At 38.6% G+C, this 17,422-nt stretch overlaps 1 pseudogene; it reads left to right on the plus strand.

The window, feature by feature from the left end:
- Positions 1-3,825: 3,825 nt before the first annotated feature.
- Positions 3,826-6,888, plus strand: LOC104455950 (annotated as a pseudogene).
- The last annotated feature ends 10,534 nt before the right edge of the window (positions 6,889-17,422 follow it).

The raw sequence follows: 17,422 nt of genomic DNA on the forward strand, positions 1-17,422 counted from the left end.
AGAATTGTGCTAAAAAAGTTATAAACGTATTGCATTGATATTAATTTAGTTTGAAACCTTTTAATTGGACCAATTTAGTTTTAAAGCTTTTCATATTGGTACCAATTTAGTCTATCCGAGTAATTTAGATCATTGCTGATGTAGATGCTAGTTATTTTACATGGCACGACTAGCGTTGAAGTAGACAATTTTTTTTTTTAAAGTTTTTAAATTTTTTTCTTTTATTCTTCCTTTTCTTTCCTTTTCCTTCCTTTTTTTTCCCACTATAGTTGCCAGAGCACGCAAGTCATTAGGTGAGGCCTGTGAAGCCCTCGGTGGCCGTAAGTGAGGGTTACAGCCCTTGGCTGGCCTCACTTAGATGTGGGTGAGCTGTAGATGACCATAGGCGAGGTTGAGTGAGGGCCGCGATTGAGGCCGCCTCGCCATGGCCTAGCTGACCGCTAATGAAGGGGGCCTCATTTAGATTTAGGTAAATGCAGTGACCTCAGTGGCGTAATCTAACGACAATTTCCATAGCTTTCACGAGGTGATAAAGAGATTGGTAGAGAACGAAGCAATGGTATCATTGAAGGACTGCGGTCAAAACGGATGCCGAAAGAGGACGGAATCAAGCGCAGGAACTCGATAATGATCGAGTGTGGCCGGTTATCGGACACCACTTCAGACTTGGAGAGGAAACAGATGATGGTGAGAACTGCATCGAGGTGCGAACGCGAAACCCTATGAGATCTTAACTCTCGTAATAAGGAAACAGTTTGTTGTTTTTCTACTACTTTGCCAAAGCGCCGCGTAATAAGGATTCTCTTCCTCTTCTTCTATGGCTTAATGGAGGTATTATGTGTTCTTTACTCTCGTATTCGTGCAATCTCTAATGTCATTGCCAGTTTTAAGAAATAAAGTCAAGTTCGCTTAACTTTCAGCACAAGTATATATTGTCCATATTAAGCATTTCTATGAAAGTCTCTCCTCTGCGCAAAGTCAACATATCTAGTAATGATCAAAGTGTTATGGAAACATTTTGAAGATTGACAAAACCTTTCCTAATTGACTAATGTTTCTGATAATAAGTTTTTCTAGGTGAAAATTCTGAGATACACAATGACATGTTACTTATCAGATTCATTGTCGGTGAGAAGATCATTTCCTCGATATTCATAGTCAATGATATAAGGATATCCTCGTATAACAGCTAGTGGTTTGGCGTAGATTCCTTGTCTTACACATATTGATTAACCTAGAAGGAAAGTTGACGATCATAATCTCTTCAAGATGGAATATTGCAATCTCGAGTTAATTCAATTAAAAGACGAAATATTCTTTCTATACAGGAGATTCAACTTATGGAAACCCAGTTTGTTGTATGGGCGACAAAATCAAAGGGAAACTTCATTCTTGGCAAGTTTCATGAAATCGAATCTTCCAACAAAGTTCAAATCCAACGAGTTGATTGGATGAATGATCCTCTAAGGCTAAGTCCAATGATTAGTTTGGATAGTGAGGAGTTTAAGAGGGCGTGAAGTCAGAGAGACAAGTGAGAGAAGCTTCCTAAGTCTTTAATTCTAAAGTTCAAAGAAATCTTTGTATTTGAAGTTCGTCTTTGTGAGCTCAAAGCTGTAATCTCTTAGAGGTTGTTAGAGTGTGAAATCAGAAGATTTGATCATGCTTACTTGAGTCGAGAGTACTTAGTTTTTGTAACCACTGATAGATTCATCCAGTGGAATCTAGCCATGTGGCTGTTAACAAGGATAGTGAACTTAGGCTTATCAAAGCCGAACTACTATAAACTTGTTGTATGCAATTTTCTATCCCCTAAACTCTTATTTACTTCTTGTGATGGGATATTGCACACCGGTAAGATTTGAGCTTTGTATGCCTTATCATTAGACACCGTCCTATTGCAATCTTTAATTTTCACATATTCACCTTTTCACCCTCTGTAGGTGATAATTCTAGCCCTAACAATTGGTATCAAAGCTCAATTGCTCACAATTTTTGAAGTGATATATTACTTCTGAGCTAATGATCTAACAATGGTTAGCAATATTGCACCAAGACTTATGGAAGGATGAAGTAACACGAAGCCTCCATACTTCGATGAAAGGACTACAACATTTGGAACAGCAAGATGAGAGTATTCATCAAATCCAAGGATCCTTTGGAATGGGATGTAGTTCTTAAAGGAATAAGGCTTGAAGCTTCATCCTCCAAAAAGGAAGGAGATAGCAAAAAGCCCGAAATTGAAGCTTTGTCTGATGTGGATATATCTAAAAAAGAAGCATTAGATGCTAAAGTAGTTTATTCATTATACTGCGGTTTACCTCATACAGAATATAATCATATTTCTTCTTGTGAAACAGCAAACGAAATATTGGACAAGTTACATGTTAAGTACAAGGAAATCGATCGACTCTAAGAGACAAATATAAACATTCTTCTTGGACAATACGAATCATTCAAAATGAAGTCAGACGAAACTGTAACTAACATGTTTAGTAGATTCATTGATACTACCAATGGCCTAGCATACCAAGGACAATCGGTGTCAAATCCTTTGAAAGTAAACAAAATCCTTTGTGGATTGTTAAAGGAATGGAACAATATCAAAACATCCATTTGTAAAACTTGGATTGCACCATTGTCTATACACGAACTCGTGGGAACACTTCATTATATGAAGTGGAACGTTTGAATGAAGAAGGAGACTCAAGAGGTAAGAAAATGATTGCCTCAAAATCTAACTTTGATTATATCGTCTCAAAATCTGAAGATGATGAATTTCAGGCTTGGTCTAAGTCATTAGTTTCTTTACGTTTGGGTCCAAATTTTGAGCCTAGTGTTAAATAATAGTGACAACTCCGTAGAAAAGTTGGTAAGTGATAGATAAAAAGCCTATTAATTATTGTCAAGAGTTAGACAACCAAAACTAGCTAGAGCATAACATAAGCAGATAAAAGTTGGCTAGTCACACAAAAAGGTTGGTAATACTAGGTGATAAATTTAAGGCCTTGGGGAGCAAGGTATATAAACATTGGTAGACGATCAAAGAAGTTTTAAATAATGAATATTACAAGCTAAAAAGTTATGAAAATGAAAATATTAAAGTTATTAGATAACAAGTGAAATTAATTAATTAGTTTTTGTTTTCATACTAAACATGGTATAATGAGCATCAAGAGGTTTTGATAATATGGTTAATAAGATTATTTTTCATATGTTCTATCACTTGATTAATTAAGTAAGTCATTCTTACTTACTATAATTATTTATTTTTGACTTAGACCAATTAATCAAGTTTTGTGTATTTAGTGGTCATAAAAAAAAAACTTATTCAATGATGTTAAGAGCTATAACTTTCATTGCTTACGTTTTTTTTTAGTTTCGCGGAAATGCATCATCTGCAAAATATTTTTCTAAAAATAAGTACTTGTATAACTTATAAAGATGATCAAGTAAAGATTTTTTTGCATCGTCTAGGAAAATATTGAAAAATAATTATTGTTTATAATGAATTTTTTTATTCACTGATTATTTTTAGCTATACAAGCAATTCCTTTTAAAAAAATGTTTTCTAAACAATTCACTTTTCACGAAAGAAACGGACTCTTAATAGCATGGATATTATTACCTAGATCTAATCAAGCTTACTCAGGTTGTTGAGACATTTCCGTTCAATCACTAATTGCCATCTTCTCTTTCTTCCTATTTTCTGTATATAAAGCTAATTCGAATTCAATTCTATACATTAAAACCACCGTTAAACTCTCTTTCTCTTTCCCTCTCTCACTCTCTCGTGGCTCAAAGAGGAAGAAGCTGAGAGCAGAGAGAATGGAGAGAAACCCTAAAGCACGATCATCTCTTCTTCTTTTATTTTTATGTTTCTTGTCGTCGTTTGTTCATATCCACGGAAAGAAGCAAGGAGAGGCTCTTTATTCTCTATACAAAGCGAAGCGCAGGACGTCTGGGATTGACACAAACCTTTTTCAGGCGAGTGACCACGATGGAAATCTCAATTCTAGGATTTATCATCAAGAAGGATTGAAGGAGAAAGATAGGATCAAAAGGTTGCCTGGACAACCACCAGTTGAATTCGATCACTATGGTGGTTATGTCACCGTCGATAAATCCGCAGGTCGAGCATTTTATTATTATTTTGCTGAAGCAGGACAAAATAAGGACTCGGTGCCACTTCTTCTATGGCTTAACGGAGGTGAATGATTCAGTTCTCCCAGTTTGACTTGATCTCCAATGCAAGTATAATATTCTCTTCATTTAAGAATTTATCACGGCTTTTATATGTTGATTGCACGGTAGTTTTAGCGTCATCCTAGGCTGAACGTAAACTTGATCAATCGATATGAGTAATGCTACCATAAAATAATGAATATAAATTTGTCTCGAGAACTAAGCATGTTTCTAATTGTCGTGGTTGGCTTTTTATTAGTTCTGAAACACTTCGAGCTGTCACCTTTTGATAGCTTAACGAAGCAAGTGCTTTGCGCTTTGCGCTCAACCGTCGCTATATGCCTTTCAAATTAATATAGGTTATCATCGTGATTTGCCATTTAGTTTGAGTCAGTAGAACTTAGCTATTTATGCTATTTTTTTTCAGGTCCCGGTTGCTCATCCCTCGGTTATGGAGCAACGCAGGAACACGGACCGTTTCGAGTCCACAGCGACGGGAAGACTCTCTTCAAAAATAAATTTGCATGGAATATTGGTAAAGTATTTAAAAAAAACCGAAAATATTTCACCGTTCCTTTTCACTGATAGGTGATTAATCATTTGTTTTATGAGGGCAGCTGCGAACATGTTGTTCCTAGAGTCTCCGGCTGGTGTCGGGTTTTCTTATTCTAACACGACATCGGACTATCGCACAAATGGAGACAGCAAAACAGCCGCGGACAATTATGTATTCTTACTTAATTGGCTGGAGAGGTTTCCCGAGTACAAGAATCGGGATTTTTACATTTCAGGCGAGAGCTACGCAGGGCATTATGTGCCTCAGCTCGCTCACAATATCCTATACAACAACAAGAAGGCAAACAAGACCCTTATCAATCTCAAAGGGGTTATAGTAAGTTGTTTTCATGAATTGCATAGTCTTTGTCTATGTTCAATTTTGAAATCATTAGAAACACCTAAAGTCTGAAGATTCACAATTGGAAAAGCTTTAAGCTTGCGTGTGTTTTTGTGTTGTCCATGAATGAAAAAAACTAGTAGTCATCATGCACATCTTGGGTATAAAGTTATTTTCCATATTAAAGCTCATCGACATGTAGAAAAATCTTTTTATCTGTCATGAGGAGAAGAACTGGTGTCTTTGGTAAATTTGATTGCATCATTGGAGTTACTATCCACTATCTTCTACTCAATGTTTGGGACGAATCCTGCATCTGTCAATAGGTAGATAGCGTGAGTGGCTGCATTATCATTGCTGTAACAGGTACTGTAATGTAAGTAATCGCGCCATAAAACTTATTATATATGTGGTGCTCGTTGTCTTTTTTTTTTTCTTTTGGGGGGGGTGGGATTTTGATTCAGTGAATGTAACATAACTAGGTAATTCTCTTGTTATCAAGTAACCATTATTGATTTGCACCAATCCAGTGCATTAAAGCCATTCTTCATGACTCATAATATCTATTAAATCATTGGACATATGTAGATTGAGAAAACAAATGAAAGGATTGGATTTAACTGAGGATATATGTGGACGAATGCAGATTGGAAACGCAGTAATCAATGATGAAACGGACGAGATTGGCATGTACGAGTACCTTGTTTCACATGCATTGATATCTGATGAAACATGGTATGCAATTCAAAAGTATTGTGACTTTTCACCAAATGTCACCAATGAAGTAGACCAATGCAATTCGGCTTTGAACGAAGCGGATGATGATGTTTCTTCTATCGACATTTACAACATCTACGCTCCTCTGTGCTTCTCTTCCAACCTGACTTCTCATCCCAAGAAGACCAACGTGAGATCATATTCATTTCCCTTTTTTTTTTTTTTTTTTTTTTTTCCCACTCGAACTTTTTGCGCTTTTGAAAGATAATATGCAAAACCTTAACTAACGTGATGTTTTGTTTTGCCAGATCAAGAACTTCGACCCGTGTAGCGAGGAGTACCTGCACGCATATCTGAACAGAAAAGATGTGCAAGAGGCTCTTCATGCCAACGTGACGAAGCTCGATCACGACTGGGAAGCGTGCGGCGATGATGTTATCGAGAAGTGGGGAGATAGCCCTAAAACCATCGTCCCTCTCCTCCAAGAGTTCATGGCCAATGGACTCCGTGTTTGGGTGTATAGGTAACTACATAAACAAATGTTTTAGTCCCGCACTGTCCAATTTAGAAGTAAAGGATCCATGACGATAATAAAATCATGTAAGACCAATTTGGGTTGGGTCATTGATGACTTTTGGCAATCCTTTGTGGGTGATTGAAGTGTGGTATGACTAATGAATAATTGAAAATGCAGCGGCGATACGGATGGGATAGTGCCGGTGACGTCGACCCAGAGGTCTCTTAGCAAGATGAGCCTCCCTACAAAGAGCCCATGGCGTCCTTGGTTCCTCGGGGGTGAGGTGAGGCAGCTTATCTGTTTTCGCTACATCGACCCCTTTAAGTTACATAACCTCGACTATTCTTGTCTTGGATCCCCTCCTCAGAGATGGATTAATTGGCTCGATTTGCTGAACGAAAAGTAATCTGCACTGTCTTTAATGCATATAGGTCGGAGGATACGTGCAAGTGTACGAGGGAGACTTGACGTTTGCGACGGTGCGAGGGCGGGGCATATGGTGCCGAGCTATCAGCCCGAGAGAGCTCTCTCTCTCATCACTCACTTCCTTGTTGGCTCTCTGCTCCCATCAAAATAGACCTTCAAGTGCTTGAAGATGGTGGATTAATGCTTGAGGACTCACTTTTCTCTCCATCATCTCTCTTTCTTTGGTGATTCACACGGGCGCGCATGTAAATATTCAGTTATATGGGAATTCGAGAACTTTATTGTTTCTCTTTTAACGAAGAAATTGATGCGGAGAGGAATGTAAAAGCAGAAAAAATTGGTGAAGAGAGGGAACCACAGAGAAAGATTTGAAGTTGTTTGTTCTTTAGGGCTTGCATCGTACATGGAATGTGTTCCATTTTGGTTTTGTTTTCGTTTAACAAAATTGTATTAAGAGTCTGTGGATATCACACCCATTCTCAAATGTTTCAATATAGTTTTCTTTGAAATTGTTGATGTGGATAATTTTCCCAAATTATTTCTAAATTTTCTCAATTGTCTCTCTCTCTCTCTTTTTTCCCCTTTGTCTTTTTTCTTATTCTCCTATTTCTTTTCATTGGTCGTGGGATGATTTTTTTGATCAAAATTGGCTAAAGCGATTTTCCTCTTGGGATTGCACCTCATATATTCAATACACCATTATGGATCCTAGGAGACCATCGTTAGGCCTGATGGGCACCGCACAAGCACATCCCCAGCTAACCTCCGTGATATATCACTTGAATTCACTGCCGCTTTTGTTGGTCCAAGGTCGCCGCTGCTGATCCTCGCCGAATCTGCTTCTGACTCGTCCCTGCAAGGAGCTGTCCGGAAAAATTATTCCAAAAATCCTAAATTTATTGTGCTTTTACTAATTAAGTTTTAAACTGTTGGAAGATACGCAATATCTTCTAGATACCATTGGGATCAATCGGATCAATTAATATCATATCCGATTCATAGATTATTTGGTCGGATCAATTAATATCAGATCCGATTCATAGATTATTTGGTTTCCTTTTTTCTTATACATGATTTGTATTATATATCCATGATTGTACAATGAGATGGATACATAGAAAATATAGAAAATTTCCCCTACGCTCTCTTCTATTTTTCTTGCCTTCGTCTTCTTTCATGGTATCAGAGCAGGGCCGTGCTTCTGTTTTTTTGCTTCCGCTCCTTTCTTTTCTTTGATTGGCTACCGCAAGAACAGACTAACCTGCAAAACAGTGTTAGCACTCCGGCGTGGCAATCAATAACTTGAATTTGATTTTCTCTCCCAACGAAGGAAGAAAAAGATCTTACCACCGCCATGGCCGATGAGCAAATACCTACCTCTGGAGAGCAGCAAATACCTACCTCGAGGGAGTAGGATCTCATGCGGAATGCAGCTGGTGGAGTTCAAAATCAGCCTATTACAGGGCCATTGATTCAGTGGCAACCCAACCCGGGGCAACCTACTTCGGGTTTTCCATACCAGTGGGTGCCAATGCCGATGTATTATGGGAACAACCCAATTTTTTCTTTTCCAGGAACTCAGGTGCGCAACGATGATGGCCCACCAGCCACAAATGGGGCGGGCACAACAGAAGGATTCGGGTTGTCTTATGCGGATACAGACCCCAATGGGGTTGGCGAATCAAACACAGGGGCGTCAGGCGGGTCACACCCGGGTCAAAATTCGGGCCAAAACTCAAATCCCTACGCGGGAGCACCACCCGGTTTCCTGCCGTTCCCGTTTGCGGCCACCATGGGTCGTCTAGAACCCGGCGACGCACTGTACATCTCCACCGCCGATGGACCGGAGTTGCGGCTCATCAGCCACCTTCTCACGGGACCAGAAAATTACTCAAGTTGGTCACGGGATTTTCGCCGAGCCCTTGTCACAAAGGACAAGGACGGCTTCATCGACGGCAGCATACCCATCCCGACCGATGAAAAATTGGCACGACAGTGGAGAAAATGTAACCAGTTAGTGAGAACTTGGGTAGGAAATTGTGTAAGCCCTGAAATTGCCGCTGGCTTACCTCCAACAGAAGACTCGAAGACTATTTGGGAAAGCATTAAAGAAATGTATGGGAAGCTCGATCGAGCGAAGATCTTCTCGCTGCACCAAGCCCTCACAGAACTGAAGCAAGGAAACATGACCATCACGGCATACTTCAACAAGCTTTCAGCTCTGTGGAATGAGCTGGAAGCGGCCGAGGAGAAACTAGACGGGCCTGAGGAAACGCTTCGACAATACAAAAACATGAAAGACCGAGAAAAGGCCACTCGGTTTCTCTTGATCTTAAATGACTCTTACCTTGGTTTCAGGTCGCAGATATTAGCGATGGAGCCTGCACCGCCCCTTGGCCGGATCTTCCAGTTGGCGGTGTAGGAGGAAAGTCAGCATCTTACCTCATCGGAGACCAAAGGCGTCGAAAGCATCGCACTAGCGGCGAGGGGAGAAAGGGTTTCGAAAACCCTAGACAGAGAGGAGAAAGGAGAGAGACGTGTGGCGCTAGGGTTCCCCACGGATTCGCACGTATATAAGGGTTCTGGTCTCGACGGCTAGGATCGCTCCCCATCATTCGACGGTCCCAGAGGCACCCGCGATCTTCAAGTGATGAACGGCCGAGATGGGCGTGATCTTCAAAACTCGAACGGCCGAGATGGTTCAGCATCAAAGGGATCCAACGGTGGTTATTTTTCGAAGAATTATGGGCAGAATTCAAAAAATAAAGGGAAATTGTATTGTGAATTTTGCAAAGGCCCCACCACACAATCGAAAATTGCTGGAAAATACATGGTCGACCTGGAGAAAAAAGAGGGAAAGAATCATCAGCAGCAGCTGCTTATCAAATTAATGGATCAGCAGATTTCACTCAACCCATCAATTATGGGCAATATCAGCAATTGTTACAAGCCCTTCAAAAAATGGAGATCCCCAACAAAGGAGGCAGCTTCACAGGTATTTCTCATAGTCTGATAAATATGATATTGAGAAATACTTGGATTGTTGATTCTGGAGCCAGCGATCATATTGCATGTGACAGAAGTCTATTTTCCATTATTCATGAAAAATTGGATAATCCCATTACTGTCCAATTACCAAATGGAAACACCACTCGTGTCACCATAACAGGAACGGTCCAGCTTAGTCCTAAGATTATCCTAAAAAATGTTCTCTATGTACCAGGTTTTCAATTTAACCTGATTTCCGTGTCTAGAGCATGTAAGGACAATTCATGTCATGTTTTTTTCAATGCTGATTCCTGTATTTTTCAGGACCGTTCGACTGGCAAACTGATGGGTTGGGGTAGCCTCTATGAAGGTTTATTTTTTTGGAAAAATTCATTCAAAGAACTTAGTGTTTCTGATATCCTTTGTAATAAAAAATCATTGTGTAATTTGACCACCAATGATGAAAATTGTCTCCTGCATTCCAGAATGGGTCATAGTTCTTCATTCCCCTATCCTCAATGTCATGTTTGTCCGCTTGCAAAGCAATCACGTGTTCCCTTTCCCATAAGCAAAAGTCATACAAACAGTATTTTCTCATTACTTCATATTGATGTATGGGGACCATATCATACCCCAAACCATGATGGGTCTCGATTCTTTCTCACAATCGTGGACGATCATTCTAGAGCCACATGGATTTTCCTCATGCAATCTAAGAGTCAAGTTTCATCGAACTTGAAAGTTTTTCTTTCTCTGGCAAAGAATCAATTTGGGAGATCTGTGCAACGAATCCGGACTGACAATGACACAGAGTTTTTTAATCACGAATGTGCTGCACTATTCTCTTCTCAAGGGATTTTGCATGAGAGTACATGTACTTATACACCACAGCAGAATGGCGTGGTAGAACGGAAGCATCGTCATTTATTGGATGTTGCACGAGCTTTGAAGTTTCAAGCTTCAATTCCAGACAAATTTTGGGGTGATTGTGTATTAACTGCAGCATACTTGATCAACCGCACGCCAACTAAGGTACTCAATGGACGTACCCCTTTTGAATTACTTTTTGGCAAGACACCTCAGTTAAGTCATTTGAAGGTCTTTGGTTGTTTATGCTATGCTACAATAGTAGGCCCTAGAGATAAGATGGGTCCTCGTGCCCGCCGCTGCATATTCATGGGATATCCTACTCTTCAAAAGGGATATCGAGTGTTTGATCCATTAACAGAAGAGTTTTCTGTAAGCAGAGACGTCATGTTCCAGGAATCTGTTTTTCCTTTTGCTACTGAAGACTCCACAGTTGATAAGATACACTCTTCTGTTACCCATATCGAGGAGGTCTCCAATCATCCGGAATATGCTTTCTTTCCTTTCTTCGAATATACAAGAAACTCTCAGGAATTTCCATCCTCTGATGAAGTGACTCCTCATATGGAAGTAACGGCTCAAGACACCAATGAGGGAATACAAATGAATTTTCTCGATCCACAGACCCCCCAGCGACCAATCATCTCCAAAGAATGATCAGCCGAGACGTTCCGGCCGAGCTACACGCCCGCCAACTTGGACCCAGGATTACATATGTGGTGCATGGAATCCGCCAGGTACTAGATTTCCAATCTCTTCCTATGTATCTTTTGATCAATTATCTCCGGAACATCGTTGTTGCATCACTCGCATATCTGAAGAGCGAGAACCATCCACTTATGATGAAGCATGCACTGATCCGCGATGGCAGAAAGCTATGGAGACAGAACTCCAAGCTTTAATGGACAATCAGACATGGGAAATTGTCCCATTACCGCCTCATAGAAAGGCAATTGGCTGCAAATGGGTATACAAGACTAAGTATCGCGCAGATGGATCAGTAGAAAGATACAAAGCACGATTGGTTGCCAAGGGTTTCACACAACGCGAGGGCTTCGATTATCACGAAACCTTCTCCCCTGTGGCCAAAGATGTTATTGTTCGTTCTTTTCTTTCTGTGGCGGCATTTCAAGATTGACCCTTACACCAGATGGATGTCCACAATGCTTTTTTGCATGGAGATTTACATGAAGAAATTTACATGGACATGCCACCGGGCTTACGGAGACAGGGGGAGAATAGAGTATGTCGTCTCCGCAAATCCCTGTATGGCCTTAAACAAACCTCCCGACAATGGTACGCAAAATTTGCAGACTCCCTGATAACTGCTGGTTTTCATCAATCCAAATATGATTATGCTGTTTTTACATGGACCAAAGGTACGTCGTCTATCTATCTAATGATATATGTAGACGATATACTTATTATGGGCAATGATGAAGTAGCTGTCAAAAACTTCAAAGAATATTTGCATTCTGCTTTTCATATAAAGGATTTGGGTCAACCCAAATATTTCCTTGGAATTGAGATTGCACGATCATACCAGGGGATCTCACTCAGCCAAAGAAAATTTGCCTTGGAAATCATATCAGAAACAGGTCTATCAGGATGCAAACCAGCCGTTATTCCAATTGAGCAAAATGTTAAGCTCACTACAGCAGATTATGATGCTGGAATATCTCAAGAAGATGATCCTGTCCTCAGCGATCCTTTGAGTTATCAGAAGCTTGTTGGAAAACTCATATATCTGACTATGACCAGACCAAACATAAGTTATGCAGTGCAGACACTCAGTCAATTTATGCACAAGCCACGCCGCATATGAATGCAGCTTTGAAGGTAGTGAAATATTTGAAGAGATGTCCTGGTCTTGGGATTCTTCTTTCCGAAAAAGTGATATGAGTATGACTGCATATTGTGATGCGGATTATGCGACGTGTCCAATGAGCGAAGATCTGTCACCGGTTTCTGCATTAAATTGGGAATTCTTTACTTTCATGGAAGACAAAGAAGCAACCAACTGTCTCATTATCTTCAGCGAAGCGAATATCGAGCCATGGCAAAGACCACCTATGAAATAGTCTGTTGCGAGGCCTACTTCGGGACCTTGGGATACGAGTTAGAGGACCTACTAAATTATTTTGCGATAATGATGCAGCTCTCAAACTTGCGTTGAATCCCATTGTTCATGAGAGAACAAAGCACATAGAAGTGGATTGCCATTTCACTCGAGAGAAAATCCAACAAGGAGTGATTGAAACACAGGGAATTGGAACAGAAGAACAGCCAGCAGATATCTTCACCAAACCCTTATGTCAGAGACAGCATGCGTATCTGTTGAGCAAGCTGGGTGTCTTGGATATCTACAAGCCACCAGCTTGAGGGGGAGTGTTGGAAGATACGCAATATCTTCTAGATACCATTGGGATCAATCGGATCAATTAATATCATATCCGATTCATAGATTATTTGGTCCAATTAATATCAGATCCGATTCATAGATTATTTGGTTTCCTTTTTTCTTATACATGATTTGTATTATATATCCATGATTGTACAATGAGATGGATACATAGAAAATATAGAAAATTTCCCCTATGCTCTCTTCTATTTTTCTTGCCTTCGTCTTCTTTCATAAACCTTTCAATTTTGCTAATTAAGTTTTAAAATCTTACACTTCTTATTAATTGAGTCAATGTGGCCAGTTTTGGCCGGAATTCATTGATGTGAATACCAGCTATCCTATGTGGTACGGTTGGCATTGGTATAGATAAATATTATTATTTTTAAATATTTTTTCTAATTTTTTTCAATATATTTTTCCATCAATCTTCTTGCTTTGTTGGTCGCCCAGCCTCTAATGACTGGCTAGGCGCTGCAACTAGCGAGGGTCTGCCTCGTCGGGATCAAGCGAGGGATGACCTCATGGGCCTTAGGTGAGGCTCATCCTTGTTGGATCTGGCAAGGGCTCGCGGCTGGTGAGGCTTGCCCTCACCAAATCGCGATGAGGGTGACTGTGCTTGAGGTTGGCGAGGCCAACCATCGCTAGCCCTTGGTGAGGGCGAGCCTCATCCGAGGTCGGCAAGGGTGACCTCGCCCGAAGTCAACGAGGCTGACCCTCCTTGGTCGTAGCCTTTGGCCGATCCTTTGGAGGCTAGGCAATTGGTAGAGGAAGAAGATAGAGTGAAAAAAAAAGGAAAAAAAATTAAAAAAATTAAAAAAAACTAGAAAAATATATATAAAAAATAATAATTTTTATCTATGTCGTGTCGATCGTAACATGTAGGATGACTGTCATCCACGTTAGTGAATTTTGGCTAAAATTAATTGGATGGACTCTATTAGCAAAAAGTGAAAAAATGTTTATAACTCAATTGATAAAATTGAAAAGCTTATGATTGAATTGGTAAAAGTATAATAAGTTTAGGGTATTTTGGACAAATTTTGTGGAGTTGTCCAGAGTGGTCTTTAAATTACCATGCCAAATTGCCGGGACTTTGCGAAACGTCTTCGAGTGACCGTTGCTTCTCGCCCCCGTCGCCTCGTATTACAACTTGAAGATCTTCGTCGCGATAAGACATCGCGCTCCTCGGTGCATGATATCTCAGGATAAACTCACTGCGGGCAGCCATGATCACAAGCATTATTTGCATCTCATGCATTATTGATGTTGCATATAAGCTTATATAAGAAAATACCAAAAAATAAAAAAAAGAAGATTAAAATTGCATCATCAATTCACTATTCATTAAATGAATAAAAGTCATTAGGTCGTAATTAGTATCCTAGGATTTAATTCTTTAATTTTTTTAAGAAAAGAAAACATAAAAAATAACCTTTCATCTTGTTTGAATGCCTATCTCATGTCATAGCATCCACGTCATTACATTGCATTTACTACAGCATAATATGCATTTTATGCTGGTTTATTAACGCAAGCTAGATTAAAATTCATTTAGTCATAGCATTTAAGTCAAGTCTTGTTCATCTTAAACAAGAAAAAAACAAAAAAGAATTAATTGGCCTGAATTTAATGTGTTAATCTAGGTTATCTTACATATTAGTCCTGCATCGTAATAATTAGTTACCAGCACATAATTACATTTAAAAGTCACATTTAGGACATGCATTTATCACACCATTGTATGTCTTCCAATTAAAGTTTGCAGAATTCCCATTTCACGAAGTGATAGTGAAGTTTTGCTTTGACTTGCTTAGTGCATCTAGGTTCCTTAATCTTTGAGATAAGTGCATTGTAAATTCTCAAACTCATCACAATTAAGTCCTAAAATTTTCAAAAAATGCAATTAAATCTTAAAATTTATCATAAAGTGTAAATCAATTCTAAAACTTTCAAAAAATGTAATCAAGTCTTAAAACTTATCCTATTGGTTTAATCAAATCATTCTATTGATTGCACTTTTTGAAAGTTTTAGGACTTGATTGTATTTCTATGATAAATTATAAACTTGATTGTAATTTTTTAAAATTTTAGAAGTTGATTGCATGTTCGTGATAAGTTTTAGGACTTAATTACATTTTTTTTTGAAAGTTTTGGGATTCAATTGTATTTTTACGACAAGTTCTAAGACTTCTTGTGCATTTATCCCTTAATCTTTTCAAGTAATTTATTTGTCGTTTTGATTATTGAGTGTTATCTCATTGTTTGCGCACTAGCATGATCACTTCTTACATGTTAGTGGTTTATGATTAAAATTACAAAGATTACTTACATAACATTTTAAAATAAACAAAAAAAAGTATTAAAAGGGCAATAGAGTAATCTAACAAAATTTAGCCTCCGTATCCATAAATCTCTCATTCACAAAATTAAAATGAAATCCCGAATTTTACTTGGGAGTCTAACCGACCCTACCAATTAGTGGAGTCCAAAATAATATGGCTTAATTAAAACCACAAGTTGCGATTAGTATAGGCTTGGAAGAGTATACACAAGATGACAATGCTATCTCTTAAATGAGTTACTTTTTGTACTCATTCAGTAATCCATTAACTTTCCCTTGGTGATTCACCTCAAGGAGAATCTATCAATTTTTTTTTTTAGCCACCATATGTAATCTTTGTTAGTTATCGGTCTTCCCTTCCATATGTTCCGTCATGAGAAACAGATATTTGAGGAATGGGGATACTTCTTGAAGAAATGAGGAAAGACTAGATCTCTAGGAAATACGATCACTTACTTTGTAGACCAATATTAAACTATAGGTATAGATTATAGATCCATGATCCAAAATGAATCGCGTCATCCATATCTAGTCGTATGCCACTACATATAGCACGTATGTCTTGCATTGATATCTAATATTAAAGAGCAGAAAACGCGGCATTTATTTCCAAACAACCAAACACAAACTAAGCTGGAATCACATGCTAAAATATGATTAGCAAGTAAAACTAATCAAGTTTACTGTGCTTGCCGAGACTTTCCATTAATAGACATGTATCCCAAGACTTGGATCTTATCTCAATAAACAACCATTAAACCCAACCCAAACGCTCCCCGCTCTCTCTCAGGCGGCCGAAAGATGAAGAAGAGTGGATGAGAATTGAGAGGAACCCTCAAGGACACAACTCTTGTCTTCTACTTTTTTTTTCTCTACTTGTCGCGATATAAGAAATTGTCAAAAAAGTTGCAACCCTTTGGATTTGTTTCAATTTAGTGCGACACCGAAGCATTCCTAGACGACTCAGTACTACGAAAAAGTTACCGATGGCATAGTCACTGATACCAAGTCTACTTCTGTAACTTCGCGTCTGGAGGGTGTCTGCATTCCTTGAAGGCCATTAATTTGGTAACATTGGATCAAGTAAATCTTGGAGACATGCATCCAATAACATTTATTTCTTATATTTGTCAAGGTCTTGTAAATCTAGTTTAAGGTTTCTAGAGTTCTTATTTAATTGTCATTGTTTTCTAGTAAACTAGTTTGTCTTCCTTATGAGTTCTTTTGTCTTTCCAAAGAGTCTTAGTAATTACTCATTGCTTAGGGGTTTTTCCAAGCTCATCTATATAAGCATGCTTTAATGAATAAGAAGGCAGACTTATTTTGAGTGATTATTCGTTTAGCCTTTGGCTTGAGAACAAGAAAGATTTCTTGTTTTGGCTCTTATCTTTTAGGTGGATTCCTACAAGTGGCGAGCGGCCTATTCATTTTAGTTCTCATTTGTGTTGCCTCCTAATTCTGTACACTTTCTCTGGCGTCATAATGTTAAATCTTTTAATTAAGCTAATTTAGTTCTAAAACTTTCGACGGTTTATTAATGTAGTTGTTCCTATTCTTGCCAATTCTGAATGAAAATTACTGATGTGGACTTCAATTGTCCTACGTGGCATGATTGACACTATGTTGACAATTTTGTAGTTTTTTTAATTTTTTGAATTTCTTATAAATTTTTTACCTTTCCCCTTCTTTTTCTTTTCCTTTTTTTCCTTCTAAGTCGGTGAGGGTTCTAGCTGACCCTCACCGGCCATAGGTGAGGGTTGGCTATCCCTTGTCGGGCCAATGACCATTGTGAGACTTGGAAAGAAAAGGGAAAAAAGATAAGAAAATAAAAATTTATAAGAAAATCAGGAAAATTTAAAAATATTATAAAATTATAAAAATTATTCATGTCAGCGCTGAGCATCCTACGTGGCATGGCTGATGTCCACATTAGTGATTTCTGGCAAAAAAATTATTGAAATGATTAAATTGGAAAATTGTCAAAAAATTTATAACTAAATTGATCAAATTAAAATGTTCAAGATTGAATTGGTACTAATGCGATAAGTTAAGAAATTTTCTAGAATTTTCCCATCGTGACGTCTA

Source organism: Eucalyptus grandis, chromosome 7 (genome assembly GCF_016545825.1).
Source record: "Eucalyptus grandis isolate ANBG69807.140 chromosome 7, ASM1654582v1, whole genome shotgun sequence".
Taxonomy (NCBI): Eukaryota; Viridiplantae; Streptophyta; class Magnoliopsida; order Myrtales; family Myrtaceae; genus Eucalyptus; species Eucalyptus grandis.